Source organism: Hyperolius riggenbachi, chromosome 9 (genome assembly GCF_040937935.1).
Source record: "Hyperolius riggenbachi isolate aHypRig1 chromosome 9, aHypRig1.pri, whole genome shotgun sequence".
In the NCBI taxonomy this organism is placed as follows: domain Eukaryota; kingdom Metazoa; phylum Chordata; class Amphibia; order Anura; family Hyperoliidae; genus Hyperolius; species Hyperolius riggenbachi.
In genome coordinates this window covers 100,222,921-100,237,488 of record NC_090654.1, presented here as the reverse complement: position 1 = coordinate 100,237,488, position 14,568 = coordinate 100,222,921, and the positions used below count along the sequence as shown (strand labels likewise).

The 14,568-nt window shown below is 44.5% G+C and overlaps 1 protein-coding gene across 1 annotated transcript in view; it reads right to left on the bottom strand.

Annotated features, from left to right (window-relative positions):
• CTXND2 (cortexin domain containing 2) overlaps window positions 1–13,761 on the bottom strand; it is a 102,400-nt gene extending 88,639 nt beyond the window's left edge. Inside the window, exon 1 of the mRNA XM_068253268.1 lies at window positions 13,649–13,761. The gene's annotated coding sequence lies outside the window, so the exon portion shown is untranslated. The remainder of the gene's footprint in view (window positions 1–13,648) is intronic.
• Window positions 13,762–14,568: the final 807 nt, after the last annotated feature.

Sequence of the window (14,568 nt, the reverse complement as noted above, 5' to 3'; positions counted from 1 at the left end):
ACTGAAATTTTTCATCCTGCTCAGTCAACACCATATTTATTTTCAGCTTGATAACGATCACTTTTTTGATTAAAAGCCAAACGTTTATTCAATTCACCCTTGAATTGATTTAACCACTTTATCCCCCACTACAGTATATCTACGTCCTCTGTGACTTCATCCAAGCCACAAGGACATAGATATAATAGCAGTGCTGTGCTGTGCAGGACTGGGCTTGTTCCTGTGCATACTTTTAGCATTTTCTGATGCAACACTAATTAGTGAAAGGGAACATATGTTACCTGAGCTAATGCGATTGATTTTTACCATTAAAATACTTTTATTTTCTCAATTCATAGTGAAAAATACACATTGTAGCATTATTTCAGAATCAAATATCTTCACCATAAATTGTGACAGCAACATAATCTAAGTTTTGTTATAAACAGTAGAAATAGCCAAACAAAATTTGTGTTTTTTTATCTACAGTAGCTCTTTTTATTTTCAAATAGGAAAAAAATAGAAAAAAAAAACACATTATTTCTCAGTTTTACCAATTCCAATTTTTCCCTTGAAAATGCATAGAAAACAAAATAGTTTAAGGGAAAAATGCCATACAATGAAAGCCTAGTTTGTCTTAAAAAAACAATATATATTTCATTTAGGTGTTATAAGTAGGGATAAAGTTATTGCTGATTAAATAGGGACATAGCTAAACTGTCAAAACGGCTCTGGTCCATAAGGGGGAAACAAGGGTTCTTTGCAGTAAGAGTGATTAAGATGTGGAATGCATTGCCACAGGAAGTAGTTATGGCAAACTCTATACCTGCATTTAAAGGGGGCTTAGATGCTTTCCTTGCTTTGAAAGACATCCATGGCTACAATTACAAGGTAATGCCTAATGATGTTGATCCAGGGATATTATCTGATTGCCATCTGGAGTCGGGAAGGAATTATTTTCCCTTTTGGGGCAAATTGGACCATGCCTTGTAAGGGTTTTTCGCCTTTCTCTGGATCAACAGGGATATGTGAGGGAGCAGGCTGGTGTTGTACTTTATATTGGTTGAACTCGATGGACGCATGTCTTTTTTCAACCCAAATAACTATGTAAGGTCTGGATGCAAAGTGGTTAAGAACCAAAACTAATGCTTCATGGAACTTACATTTTGATAAGTGTATGGCCATCTTTAGCCATGAGGCCACTTACTGAAAAAGGAAATGGTGGGCACCATTTATGACTAAAGCCTTGTACATACTGTATGCCAAAGGCAACATTCAGGTCACAGTTGAGAATCTAGTCTAGAATTATGGTGTGCAGTGACGGATGAGCTCATTGCTCTTGCCTGCAATTTTTGTGTTTAAATAAAGTTTAAAGTTACATTTCTGCTGGTTTCTGGTGCGTAGTCCCGCCTCGAACACAAATGTCATCAGCGCTTCTTGATTTGGAGACAGAGAAGTGCCTATGGCCTCTTGTGCTAGGGAGCGAGGCTATGCCCTAGTGCAGTGATGGCTAACCTTGGCACTCCAGCTATGACAAAACTACAAATCCCATCATGCCTCTGCCTCCCCGAGTTATGCTTAGAGCTGTCAGAGTATTGCAATGACTCATGGGACTTGTAGTTCCACCACAGCTGGAGTGCCAAGGTTAGCCATCACTGTCCTAGTGGGTCCCAGGCCCTATTGTCTGAGATTTTTTTTCTTTTGTTCACAAATTTACTTGAAATAGAGAATCCATTGAAAAAAGACACAAATTGTAAAATTCTCGCTCTTTTTCAAAGACAAAAAAATAAATAAATAAAGATTGAATATTTAAGGCTGTCCTTGAAAATTAAGGACAGCTATCAACTATGCTAAAGTTGTCTGTGTACATATCCTTTCCCCATACATCTCATTAAAGCTATGTGACAAGGCTTTCCAGGAAATCTGCCAGATATTTTCAAAGTGACACTTCTTATTTTAATGTCTACATCATCCAGTGCCTTTTAAGAGCTCGCAGCTGAGCAGATAAGCTACAGAGCTTCAAGAACTAATCACAAATCAATACTACATGCCAGTTTAAAAACTTAATTGAGCAGCATTAAAGCAATGTTTTAATACAAAAGGAAAAACATTAGATATAGAAGATTCTTCCCGAATATCTAGCAGTAATGGACTGACTTACAGTGGTACTCTAAGCAACATACACAATATCAGTAATTGCGGCTGATTTTTCAAGATGAGTGAGACAGATATCCGCAGCGACCAATCAGATTTCAGCTGTTCTACTCCAGATTCATATACAGTGGTGTGAAAAACTATTTGCCCCCTTCCTGATTTCTTATTCTTTTGCATGTTTGTCACACTTAAATGTTTCTGCTCATCAAAAACCGTTAACTATTAGTCAAAGATAACATAATTGAACACAAAATGCAGTTTTAAATGATGGTTTTTATTATTTAGTGAGAAAAAAAACTCCAAATCTACATGGCCCTGTGTGAAAAAGTGATTGCCCCCCTTGTTAAAAAATAACTTAACTGTGGCTTATCACACCTGCGTTCAATTTCAGTAGTCACCCCCAGGCCTGATTACTGCCACACCTGTTTCAATCAAGAAATCACTTAAATAGGAGCTATCTGACACAGAGAAGTAGACCAAAAGCACCTCAAAAGCTAGACATCATGCCAAGATCCAAAGAAATTCAGGAACAAATGTGAACAAAAGTAATGTAATTGAGATCTATCAGTCTGGTAAAGGTTATAAAGCCATTTCTAAAGCTGTGGGACTCCAGCGAACCACAGTGAGAGCCATTATCCACAAATGGCAAAAACATGGAACAGTGATGAACCTTCCCAGGAGTGGCCGGCCGACCAAAATTACCCCAAGAGGGCAGAGAAAACTCATCCGAGAAGCCACAAAAGACCTCAGGACAACATCTAAAGAACTGTAGGCCTCACTTGCCTCAATTAAGGTCCGTGTTCATGACTCCACCATAAGAAAGAGACTGGGCAAAAACAGCCTGCATGGCAGATATCCAAGGCGCAAACCACTTTTAAGCAAAAAGAACATTAAGGCTCGTCTCAATTTTGCTAAAAAAACATCTCAATGATTGCCAAGACTTTTGGGAAAATACCTTGTGGACCGACAAGACAAAAGTTGAACTTTTTGGAAGGTGCGTGTCCCGTTACATCTGGCGTAGAAGTAACACAGCATTTCAGCAAAAGAACATCATACCAACAGTAAAATATGGTGGTGGTAGTGTGATGGTCTGGGGTTGTTTTGCTGCTTCAGGACCTGGAAGGCTTGCTGTGATAGATGGAACCATGAATTCTACTGTCTACCAAAAAATCCTGAAGGAGAATGTCCGGCCATCTGTTTGTCAACTCAAGCTGAAGCGATCTTGGGTGCTGCAGCAGGACAATGACCCAAAACACACCAGCAAATCCACCTCTGAATGGCTGAAGAAAAACAAAATGAAGACTTTGGAGTGGCCTAGTCAAAGTCCTGACCTGAATCCTATTGAGATGTTGTGGCATGACCTTTAAAAAGGTGGTTCATGCTAGAAAACCCCCAAATAAAGCTGAATTACAACAATTCTGCAAAGATGAGTGGGCCAAAATTCCTCCAGAGCGCTGTAAAAGACTCGTTGCAAGTTATCGCAAACGCTTGATTGCAGATTTTGCTGCTAAGGGTGGCCCAAACCAGTTATTAGGTTCAGGGGGCAATTTCTTTTTCACACAGGGCCATGTAGGTTTTGAGTTTTTTTTCTCACTAAATAATAAAAACCATCATTTAAAACTGCATTTTGTGTTCAATTATGTTATCTTTGACTAATAGTTAACGGTTTTTGATGAGCAGAAACATTTAAGTGTGATAAACATGCAAAAGAATAAGAAATCAGGAAGGGGGCAAATAGTTTTTCACACCACTGTACCTGTACCTGCTGACAAATCAGTCCCAGTAAACTCTTAACCTCCTTGCCGGTTATCCCGAGCTGAGCTCGGGGTAACCTGCGCAGGAGGATTGCTCAGGCCCCGCTGGGCCGATTTTCAAAAAGAAAATTTATTACACGCAGCTAGCACTTTGCTAGCTGCGTGCATAAGTCGATCGCTGCCGCTCACCGCCGATTCGCCGCTACCCGTCACGCCGCGCCGCCCCCCCAGACCCCTGCGCAGCCTGGCCAATTAGTGCCAGGCAGCGCTGAGGGGTGGATCGGGATTCCCTCTGACGTCAGACGTCCATGACGTCGGTGACGTCATTCCATGGCGACGGGGGACGCCCTGCAGGAAATCCCGTTCTCAACGGGATTTCCTGCTTGCGCAGATCACCGGCGGCAATCGAAGTAGATAGGGGGATGCCGCTTGTGAGCAGCTATCATGTAGCTAGCGCTAGGCTAGCTACATGATCTTAAAAAAAAAAATAATTAAAAAAAAGTGCTGCGCTGCCCCCTTGCCGCAGTAATTGGAACGGCAAGGGGGTTAAAGCCCAAGTTGATAGGGTTGGTGTTTGCATACATGTAATTAAGGCAGGGCTGTGGAGTCAGTACAAAAATCATCTGACTACTCAGTTTATGAAACCACCGACTCCAACTCTAGGCACCCAAAATTGCTCCAACTCCTCAACTCTGACTCCTTAGTCTAATTTTTACAATGGCTACGGATTTGGTTTAAAAATCATCCGACTCCGATTCATTAGTTCATTGAAACCAACGACTCCAGGTACACAAAATTGCTCCAACTTCTCGACTTCGCTCCACAGCCCTGAATTAAGGCGCAGAGAAATTTGGGTGTAGGGTAAAGAGGCTCACCCTGTTTCTGGAAAAGTCTTGTTGGTGCTAATTACTATTCCCCCTCCAGGACACCATTGAGTCGGGGGTAAGACATAATTCAGCTTCCAGCTGTTGCAGGAGGACGAATTACACTGTTTTTATCGTAATTTGACAGCGCCCAAATTACTGGCTGAGCGCTGCTCTAGCCATAATTCAAATTGTGGCCTATGGCAGAGCCCAAGTGTCCAGTCACCGAATTCACCACTCCATACTTCAGCACCATTCAGCTCTGAACCTGCGGAAAGGTTAACAACCTGCACACATGCAATCAAAATTAATCATGCAAAAATAATTTATGTGTAAATATTATTATTTATATAGCGCTGTACAGAGTATATTGTCTTGTCACTTAACTGTCCCTCAGAGGGGCTATTCCCTACCATAGTAATATGTCTATGTATGTATCATGTGGTCAGGGGCAGTTCTGTCATGAAGCAAGGTGAAACACTTGCATCAGGCGCAGAGATTACAGGGGTAGCATTTTTGCACTGTGAGCAAGGTGAAGAGGTCATCATTAAGGGAATGCAGCTTGTTGTGCTGTGTGAGGAATCTGACAGTGAGTAAGGAGGGGGGAGGCAGGAGAGCAGCAGTGTTTCATTTGAATTAAATGAATCAGAGTAAATTTTTGGATGCTGTGCGATCATTCCAAATCAGGAAGGGGGGGGGGGGGGGGTGCATCCTCATAAGTTTGCCTCAGGCAGCAAAAAGTCTAGGAGCAGCCCTGCATGTGGTGTATGTATAAAAGGTCTATCAAAGCCTGGGTGGGAGGAGTAAACTCAGGAAGAACAATGTGAGACATTAGTACTCAATCGTCATTTGATGATTACTGCTTTAACATGATGGATCACTGAAAGTCCACGAGACAACTGTGCTAAGGCTAGGATATCATGTCCGATCGTCGCCATAGCAACGAGTGAAGCTAAATGATGAAGCTGCGGCTCTCGCAGGTTCGCGGAGGGGTAAATGTTGCCGGCGGCGATCGGGGGTTTAGATAGGTCCGGCGGGGCTTGGGGTGCATAGTTAGCTAGCGAAGTGCTAGCTTAAGCATTTAAATTACATTTTATTAAAAAAAATCCTCCTGCGGACACAGCCTCTGAAACTGTGTACCGCCAGGGAGGTTTATGGAGTCTTTTAGATCAATTCTACCAATCTGATCAGCTTTCCTTCTGCCAGTTTCCAATTGATATTACGATCATTTGTGGAAAAAAGAGAGGAGAGGCAAGGCTGGCACTGCAATTATGGATGTTTATTAGCAATCAAGTAAAGTCGCTTACACAGTCATGGGTACAGATACAGGGTAAAGCGGACTAAGTGGGCACCAGGTCTGTGCCTCCCTGCGGACGTCCGTTTCATGCCGCTGGCGCTTGTTCACCGCAATGAGGAGAGTTGGCGCCCACTAGTCCACACAGACCTGGCGCCCACTTAGTCTGCTTTAGCCTGCATCTGTAACCATGGCTGTAAGTGACTTTACTTGATTGCTAATAAATATCCATAATTGCAGTGCCAGCCTTGCCTCTCCTCCTCTCTACCACATGATATTACGATCAAATTGGACGATTGATTGTAGAATAATATTGTTAATGGCCACGTATATTGAGTGCATGAGGACAATGTATCCATTTAGTAAACAGACATGCAGGAAGGTTTTATCAGAACATGTATGCATACTAAATTACACTTGTTTATAAACTAGTTTGTCTTCTCTGCTGCCAGTGAACAGTAGCTTGGAGATTAGCTTTACATAAGCAGACATTGTCATCTTATCTTTTCTAATCAAAGCTACTTAGCTAATGAAACAGTGTAACTTTATCTCTGTTCTCCTTTTCTGTTTATACCTTGAGTAAAAAAAAGGGAGCTGAGATTGATGGAGCTCCTCATACTCCAGTTAGCATCCCTGGTGAGAAGCATGCAGAGGGCTCAGTCTGCACAACATACGCACTCTTATGACTTCTCTCGCTAGCAAAGTCACTCATGTAATATCGATCTTATGAATAATACGGTAACTGCAGTCATGGCATACGTGTAAAAGATTACTTTGCTATGGCAACTGGCGCCACTCGCTTTAGCCAAGCCTGCAGGCTGCGGCTGCCTCCCACCCTCCTGTGCCTGCCCCTCAGACCTGCAGATCAGCGTGGGACTTCAAGAGCTGTAACTTCAGATGCGGAAGTGACGTCATTTGTCACTTCCTGAATTTGAAGTCATTTGCAGCTTTGTGCTGCTCTGCCCTCAGGTCCGGCTCTGATCTGCAGGTCTGTGTGTGTCACCGTGCTGATCTGAAGGTCTGATACTAGAAACTTTGGGGACACCTTGTCACCTATACTGGGGACCTCCTGGCACCTATACTGGTGACAACCTGGCACCTATACTGGGGACACCTTGGTACCTATACTGGGGGCACCTTAGCATCTATAATGGGGCACCTTGGGCTACCAGTACTGCAGCACCTATATTGGGGGCTTCATCTTACTACCTATACTGGGGGCACCATCTTACTACCTATACTGTTGGCACCATCTTACCACCTATACTGGGGGCACCTTACCACCTGTACTGGGGCACCACCTTACTACCTATACTGGGAGCACCTTTCTACCGATGAGAAGACACCACTGGCCACCTATACTGCTGGTTGCATGTGGCAACTGGATTGTTTTATCTGGAGGCATGCAACTACTTAATTGTTTTATCTGCAGTCATGTGTCTACTTGATTATTTTAATTTGGAGGCATGTGACTACTTGATTTTTTTAATCCGGATGCATGCGGCTACTAGATTTTTTAATTTGAAGGGATGTGACTATTTAATTTAGATACGCACAAGTGTCAGAACAAATGCTTTTCTGCACAGATAAGTGTACTCCCAGCCTAATGGAAACGGGGCCTAAGAATCCCCTATGAAGAGATGGAGTGAAGTTATAGTTTCTCAGGACAGCCAATCACATTTCAGAAGTTAAATGAAACACGGATTCTGACTGGTTGCTCTCACCAACTGCATGATATTTGCTTTTCCTTGCACCATTTTTGATAAAATTGCCCTTTCGTGAACTTAAGCGGAACTGAAGATTCAATAAAAACAAACAGTTTCACTTACCTGGGGCTTTCTCAAGTCCCCTGCAGCCGTCCTGTTCGGCGCCAGGGCTCTACGATCCTCCATTCCCCTGCCGCGGTGCAGTTTCGTTACCACCGACTTGCAAGACGATGGCAACTGCGCAACCCTGGCCATGCGTATCCTTTGTGTTATCGTCCGCTGCAAGACAGTAATGCAAAGAAGGATACGCATGGCCAGGGTTGCGCAGACGCAGTTGCTGTTGACTTAAAAGCCGGCAGTAAGGAAAATGCCCCGCGGCAGGGGAACAGAGAATCATAGAGAACCGGCGCAGAACAGGACGGCTGCAGGGGGATGGGGAAGCCCCAGGTTAGTGAAACTGTTTCTTTTTAACGAATCTTCAGACCTTGTTTTCTGCAAGGTCTGTTGGTAAGCTCTGATAGCCTGACAGAGTGTAATCAACAGGAATATGATCAACCAAGCTACCCCTGAGGATGCCATTGCCTCTGTATAGCTCCACTCTCTTTTCTACTGTACACAGCACAACCGAATGTGCTTCTCCTAGATGGAGATTTACTGAATACCATAATGGCTGTTGGTTTACACCGGTGACCCTTAGGGCAAGGTGTGGAGAGAGAGGGAGGGGAAAAGGCCACACCCAGAATGGGTGTTGTCCAAACATGGGCAGGACCATCTGCAGCTCATACACTGATTAGCCACCCCATTAAATGAACCCTGAAGTGAGTTTAAAAAAAATTAACTTATCTGGGGCTTCTAGCATCCTCCCTCAGCTGCCCTGTGCCCACGCCGTCCTGGAATGATGCTCCGGTGCCCCGCTGAAGCTCACTCTCTCTTTAGCTGATTTGCAAGTCGACGTCCACTGCTACTGCACGGCCCTGGCCGTGTGTGTCCTCATTGTACTCCTGTTGCCGGGAGCATCCTGAGCAGGTGCAGTATGAGGTTTTCTCATACTGCACCTGCACAGGACACCCCCGGTGATGGGTGCGTGAACGAGGACATGCTTGGCCTGGGCCGTGCCAGCGCAGTGGACATCGACTTGCAAGTCGGCAAAAGAGAAAGTGAGCTTTGGCGGGATACGAGAGGATCCGTCCAGGACGGTGTGGGCACAGGGCAGCTGCAGGAGGCAGCCAGAAGCCCCAGGTAAGTGAAACGCTTTTTTTTCCCAACTCATTACAGGTTTCCTTTAAAACCACTGACAGGTGAAGTGTAGAACACTGATTATCCCAATACATTGGCACATCTCAAGGGGTGAAGTATATCAGGCAGCAAATGTGATGTGCTAGAATAAGGAATAACTATCCGAGTGACTTTAACAAGAGCTAAATTATGATGGCTTTATAACTGGATCAGAGCGTTTCCAATATGAGCAATCTAGTGGCATGTTTTCATTATGTAGTGGTTGTTCCGTTCTAAAAGTGGTACAAAGAGGAGCAACACTTGAAAGTGCCACAGGGTCACAGGTGATCTAGGCTCAACAATGCGCATGCACTACCCCATCTGATCCAGTATTATAGAAAATGTAATGCTGACTATGAGAGAAAACAGACTATGGCCTGTGAACAATAGCGGAGCCGCCGCCGCGCAGGGCAGCATGGCGGCGGCCTCCGCGTCCCAGCCGTCGGTTTCCGAAACTTACACGGAGCCGCCGGCGCAGAGCAGGGCAGGCACCGCCGCGGCTGATAGGATGGGGGCGGGTCCCGCTACTCAGCCGGCGGACTTCCGTGTGCGGGCGTGTGCGCTGACCGGGGACCTGGCCTCTCAGAGATTCAGAGGCAGAGGGTCACGCGCACGCGCGCGAGGCGGCAGGATCTTTATTCCCTGAGGAGACAGGTCAGCTGATCCGGCGATCAGCTGACCTTAGCCAGCCAATCACATGCTGACTTGAGCTCCAGCCCGCTGGGCGGGCTGGTGGAACTGGGCTTCAGCATTTAGGCCCACAGATGTCATTTGCTGACTGTCTGCTGTCGTGAATACTTAGGTGTAAACGCTCAGACCTTAGCTCAGTTCCCTGGTGTTGATATCAAGGACATCACACCTCAGTCTAGGATCGTATTGTATATTTATCTGTGTCTTGACTTTGGCTATCCCTGACTACTCTCTCCTCTTCTCGATTTTGTACCTTTGCCTATCTGATTCTTAGTTGCCGACCCTGCCTGTTTAACGGACTCTGAATCAGCCTTCTGTTCTTGTACTGCTACCGTCTCTCTGTTACCGAACCTCTGCCTGTCTGACCTTTCTCTTTTCCCCAGTGGAACGTCTCCCACTGGTGGGATATCTCTGAGGCTTGCCTCTCCGAGACGCCTGCCCTAGCAGACTATTACTGCCAGGTGCTGAGATCCCAATCTTCAATTGGGCCGAGGATCTCACACACGGGGTTCCCATTCAGAGGTAACCACACCTCTGAGGAATCACCGTGTGGTGGATTTTTCCACAGTCTTGTATATTGTACTTGTTGATTGTTATTCTTTCTGCTACCGTATTCAGAGGTTAGTTTCACTTGCATTATTGGTGATTCTGCAGATCATCAATAATCAGGTGACATCTGCATTATTGGTGATACTGCAGATCGCCAATAATCAGATTCTCTCTGCTTACTAACACCGATCGTTACATGGCCTAGCTGGTGTCCAAGGGCCTGTCTGGCGCCTTCTCTGACCCCTTCTACCACCTTATCTTACCAGAAAAGCCATGTGATAAGCAGAAGGAGCAAAACCTGCAATTTTGCCTTGGGCCCTGTTTAACCTTAAAGGAAACCTGAGATGACAAAAAAAAAAGTGTGTGGCCCATTACGCTCCCAATGTTGTGGGGGCGTTACGGGGCAGCATGCACGATCGGACTGCTCCTGCGCCAACTGAAACTGACTGGTGGATTTATTGGGCCACCTAGCAGAGGATTGAGGTGGCCTGGCAAAATGGGGAGGGAGCGATCAGCCTGAAGGGGGCTGGAGGAAGCCCCAGGTACGTAAGTTTTTTTTTAATGGTACACTAGTTGCAGTCAAAAATGTATACAGAGCGTGAGTTTTAGGCTCTGTAAGTTGGGCTGTAGCACCTGCTTTGATTTCATCATCCAACCATTCAGACAACAAGAGAAAATACATAGATTGTATTGCAGCCTACAGCGCGGACAGGCTATGGGGCAGGAAGAGGCTAGTGACTGGGCTCTTCACTAGAAGCTTCTACACAGACAATAACAAGCTCAGCAACTATGTGCCTACAGAAATATAGAAAAACATTTGGGCACTAGTCTACTTAAGGGGACCCAGTAGGAAACCTCACAGAGAAATTCCGCTAATGTGATTGGGTGGACGGCACTCTCTAGAACTGCTGTAGGTCAGATAGGTTGTAGTAAACTATGCTCACACTATTCGGCCAAACGCTTCATATGATAGAGGGTGCTGTTATTGGAGAACTGTTCCCTATGAGGTTTACTGCTGGGTCCCCTAAAGTAAACTAGCATCAACAATTGTGCCAGGAGTGAAGCTTCCACTGGGTGAAGATTGTCCCGAACTTACAAAGCAAAAAAGCTTGCTGCAGGTGAGCACATGCTGCTGCACTCACATAACCACTGTTCAACTAATGTGTATAATAATCCAAGCTATGGTCTTCCATGAGCCAGCAAGCATTACAAATATCTATCTCCACACAGCAGAACGGGGCCAGTTATGTTCCCCAATGTCTAATCCAGTGCTGGGGAACCTTAGTAGGTCAGGAACTTTCAAAATGCAATCAGCACAGTCATGTAATGGATAGTGCCCATTTACAGTACAATTTTTCATGCTACTTTAGGGAACTCAGCAGGAAACCTCATAGGGAAATTACGCTAATGTGATTGGGTGGACAGCACCCTCTTGAACTGCTAGGTTTCTGATAGTAGTAAACTGTGCTCCCACAGTTCAGCACATCACAACACTGAAGGCTGTAGAGGGCACTGTGATTGGAGAACTGTTCCCTATGAGGTTTCCTGCTGGGTCCCCTAAATTAGACTGGCGCCCTATTTTTAGTGAACAATCAAATTTTCGATATTATTATTTAGATTGTATTGCATGAAAAAGGAGAAGTTGATGGGCCCAACCAATCCTGAATGATCACATTATCGATGGTTCCCTTAAGGCTGGTTTTACACCTGGCCATTGCATTACGGTGCAATGCTCTGCCCCATCACATCTCAAAACACCGCACACAACCTCTTTCATAGTGAAGAGTGCGCCGACAGGGTCATATGCATAGGGCCGCCCCCCACATGCCCCTCGACCACTGACATATTCCCTGCTGGACAGGAAGTACGTCACTGGTATTCCTGGGTTTCCCTGCCGTATTCTCATCATTACGCGCACCGCACCGCCGCTGCCAACATGTTTAAAATGTTTGCATCGCCCAGTGACTCATTACTTTTGCCACTGCTGCGTTGGCATGGAAGTCCCAAGGTAACACGAGTTGAGTTTGAGGCAGGTTGGAGGCCTATCGGGCACATCCCGCGTAAATAACGCAACGCCGTAAGTGTGCTAGGCCGCATTGCCTTGCATTGTCATTGCATTATCCTGCGGTAAAACAGGGTACCGCAATGCACACTTACAAGGCAAGCGTAAAAAGGGGCCTCAAGAAATTAAAGGTTCCGTTTGGTGGTTTTCTTTTCATAGATTTGATCATAACTGGTGAAGATACAATCGCAAGTTGGATTCTTTAGTGATGTGGATCAATTAAATACATTCTTTTCTTTCAATCTGAATGATCTTATTGAAAATATGATTATTCCTTCAACATTGTACCATCAATGGGCACCTTAAGAGTAATCAGAATCCATTCCAGTTTGCAATAGTACTATCAAAAGGGAGGACCTTCCATTTTACTATTCAAAACAGCAAAAACAAATAACCATTTCCATAAATTTCAGTTTATACTCATGCAAAGATAAACACTAGTATCCCCTGAGGAAATCAATGATTCTGTATAATTACAAATACTACTGTGCTGCACTCATCGTTTTGTATAATTACGGTCTTGCAGTCTACAATTGGAAATACCCACAGTACTCTTCTTAGTTATTATAGTAATTAAATATAATAAGCAAAGTAGATTTAGGCTGGTTAAAAAACTGTACATAGTGATAGGAGAACATTACATTGCTTTCATTAGATGAGTGAATAGTCAGCAATGTCACAAGGTGACCCACAGAGCTATATGATTTACATTATTGCATGCTATGCTTTGTTGTTTAAAAATAAAACAAAATACCTATACAGTATAATACATACACCTTCATGTGGCCATTAACACTGCCCACCAAAATAGTTGTATGCATAGTACGGTCAGTACTCAGCACTGCATGGATGTGTACACATCATGTGGTCCCCACTAAGACAAATAGGACATGGAGTGCTGCTGTGTGATCTACAGTATGTGTACAAAGCAAAAGCACATTAGGATACCAGCATGGCAAAGCTGTATAGAGCATCCAGTGAGTTCATAGCAGAAAATGCAGCAGTGGAAAGTTTATTTTGTGTTAGAATTGAATGGATGTAGTGTGTGATAGTCATGGCAGTAGATCATGTGCTTATTTAGCCAGTGCATGCAGATGCAGAAATACAGTCAGCTACACAAAGTGTCAGTTGTCCTGCAGCGGTGTATTGTGAAAAAAAAGCTTTCAGTCAAAAGGCATAGATGTGAAGTGACCTATAGGGAAACATGGACATTTCCTTCACCTGGGCTGTTCCCATTCAGTTATAACTGACAGCAACTGATTCAGTGACGGTACAGGGAAGCTATGCCGTTTGGGATAAAAATACAAAGGAGTGATTTTTACCTGCTGATCCTGTCATTTGTGCTTGCAGCCTGGGTGACTAATGTCCATGAACGAAGGGGAAATCCTGAATGTGCTTATTCTGCAGCGCTCTCCAGAGCTGCTTGTGATGCAGGCTGCCTCAGCCGGAGCAGTTTCATGAATTGTTTAACCGGGGATGCACCAGAGTAGGGTTTCAAGGGAAAAGGAGATCTCCTATCTTGCAGGCGGTACAGAAGGAGGGGGGGGGGGGGGGGAGACTGTATGTACCAGCTGTAAATCTGTCCTGCACGGGAAACTGAATAAACCTGATGCTGGGTCATTATTCATTAAAAAAGCACCCATCAACCTAATTGCCTTAAAAATCAGGAGTCAGTAGCTATTTATATAAATTTAAAGGGATGCAATGCCAAAAGTCAACCTATTCTAGGTGTCTACATGTCTGTGTATATTCACATGCTGCTGCATTTTTTACTGCTCTGTATACTGCCCATTCACACTTACAAACGAATAAAGGCTAGCGCTTACAGTGAAAAGTCACTGTACACTTTTGCGTTTTTTGAGTGATTGCGATTGAAATACATTGCAACGTACAACACAAAAAAAATGCTGCATGTAGTAAGTTTTGCGATTGCCGCTAATCGCGAATAGCTCTCAATCGGTGGCAATCGTGGCAGTGAGATCACAGCCATATAGTTACAATTGCGCTAGCGCTTTTGGTGATTAGCGGTAAACGGCCACTAATCGCACTAGTGTGAATGGGCCCTACATGTTATTACTATTCAGCTTGAATTGAGATGTGTGATACTGCTGTGCAAACTGCATTTAAGAGGCAGCAGGATGCACTTGGTAGGTTTTTTTTTTTTTTATAGGATTATTGGACAGGAACGGAACTACATGCTGGAGAAAAATGTCCACCATCCTCATCTGTTCTTTTCTTAACC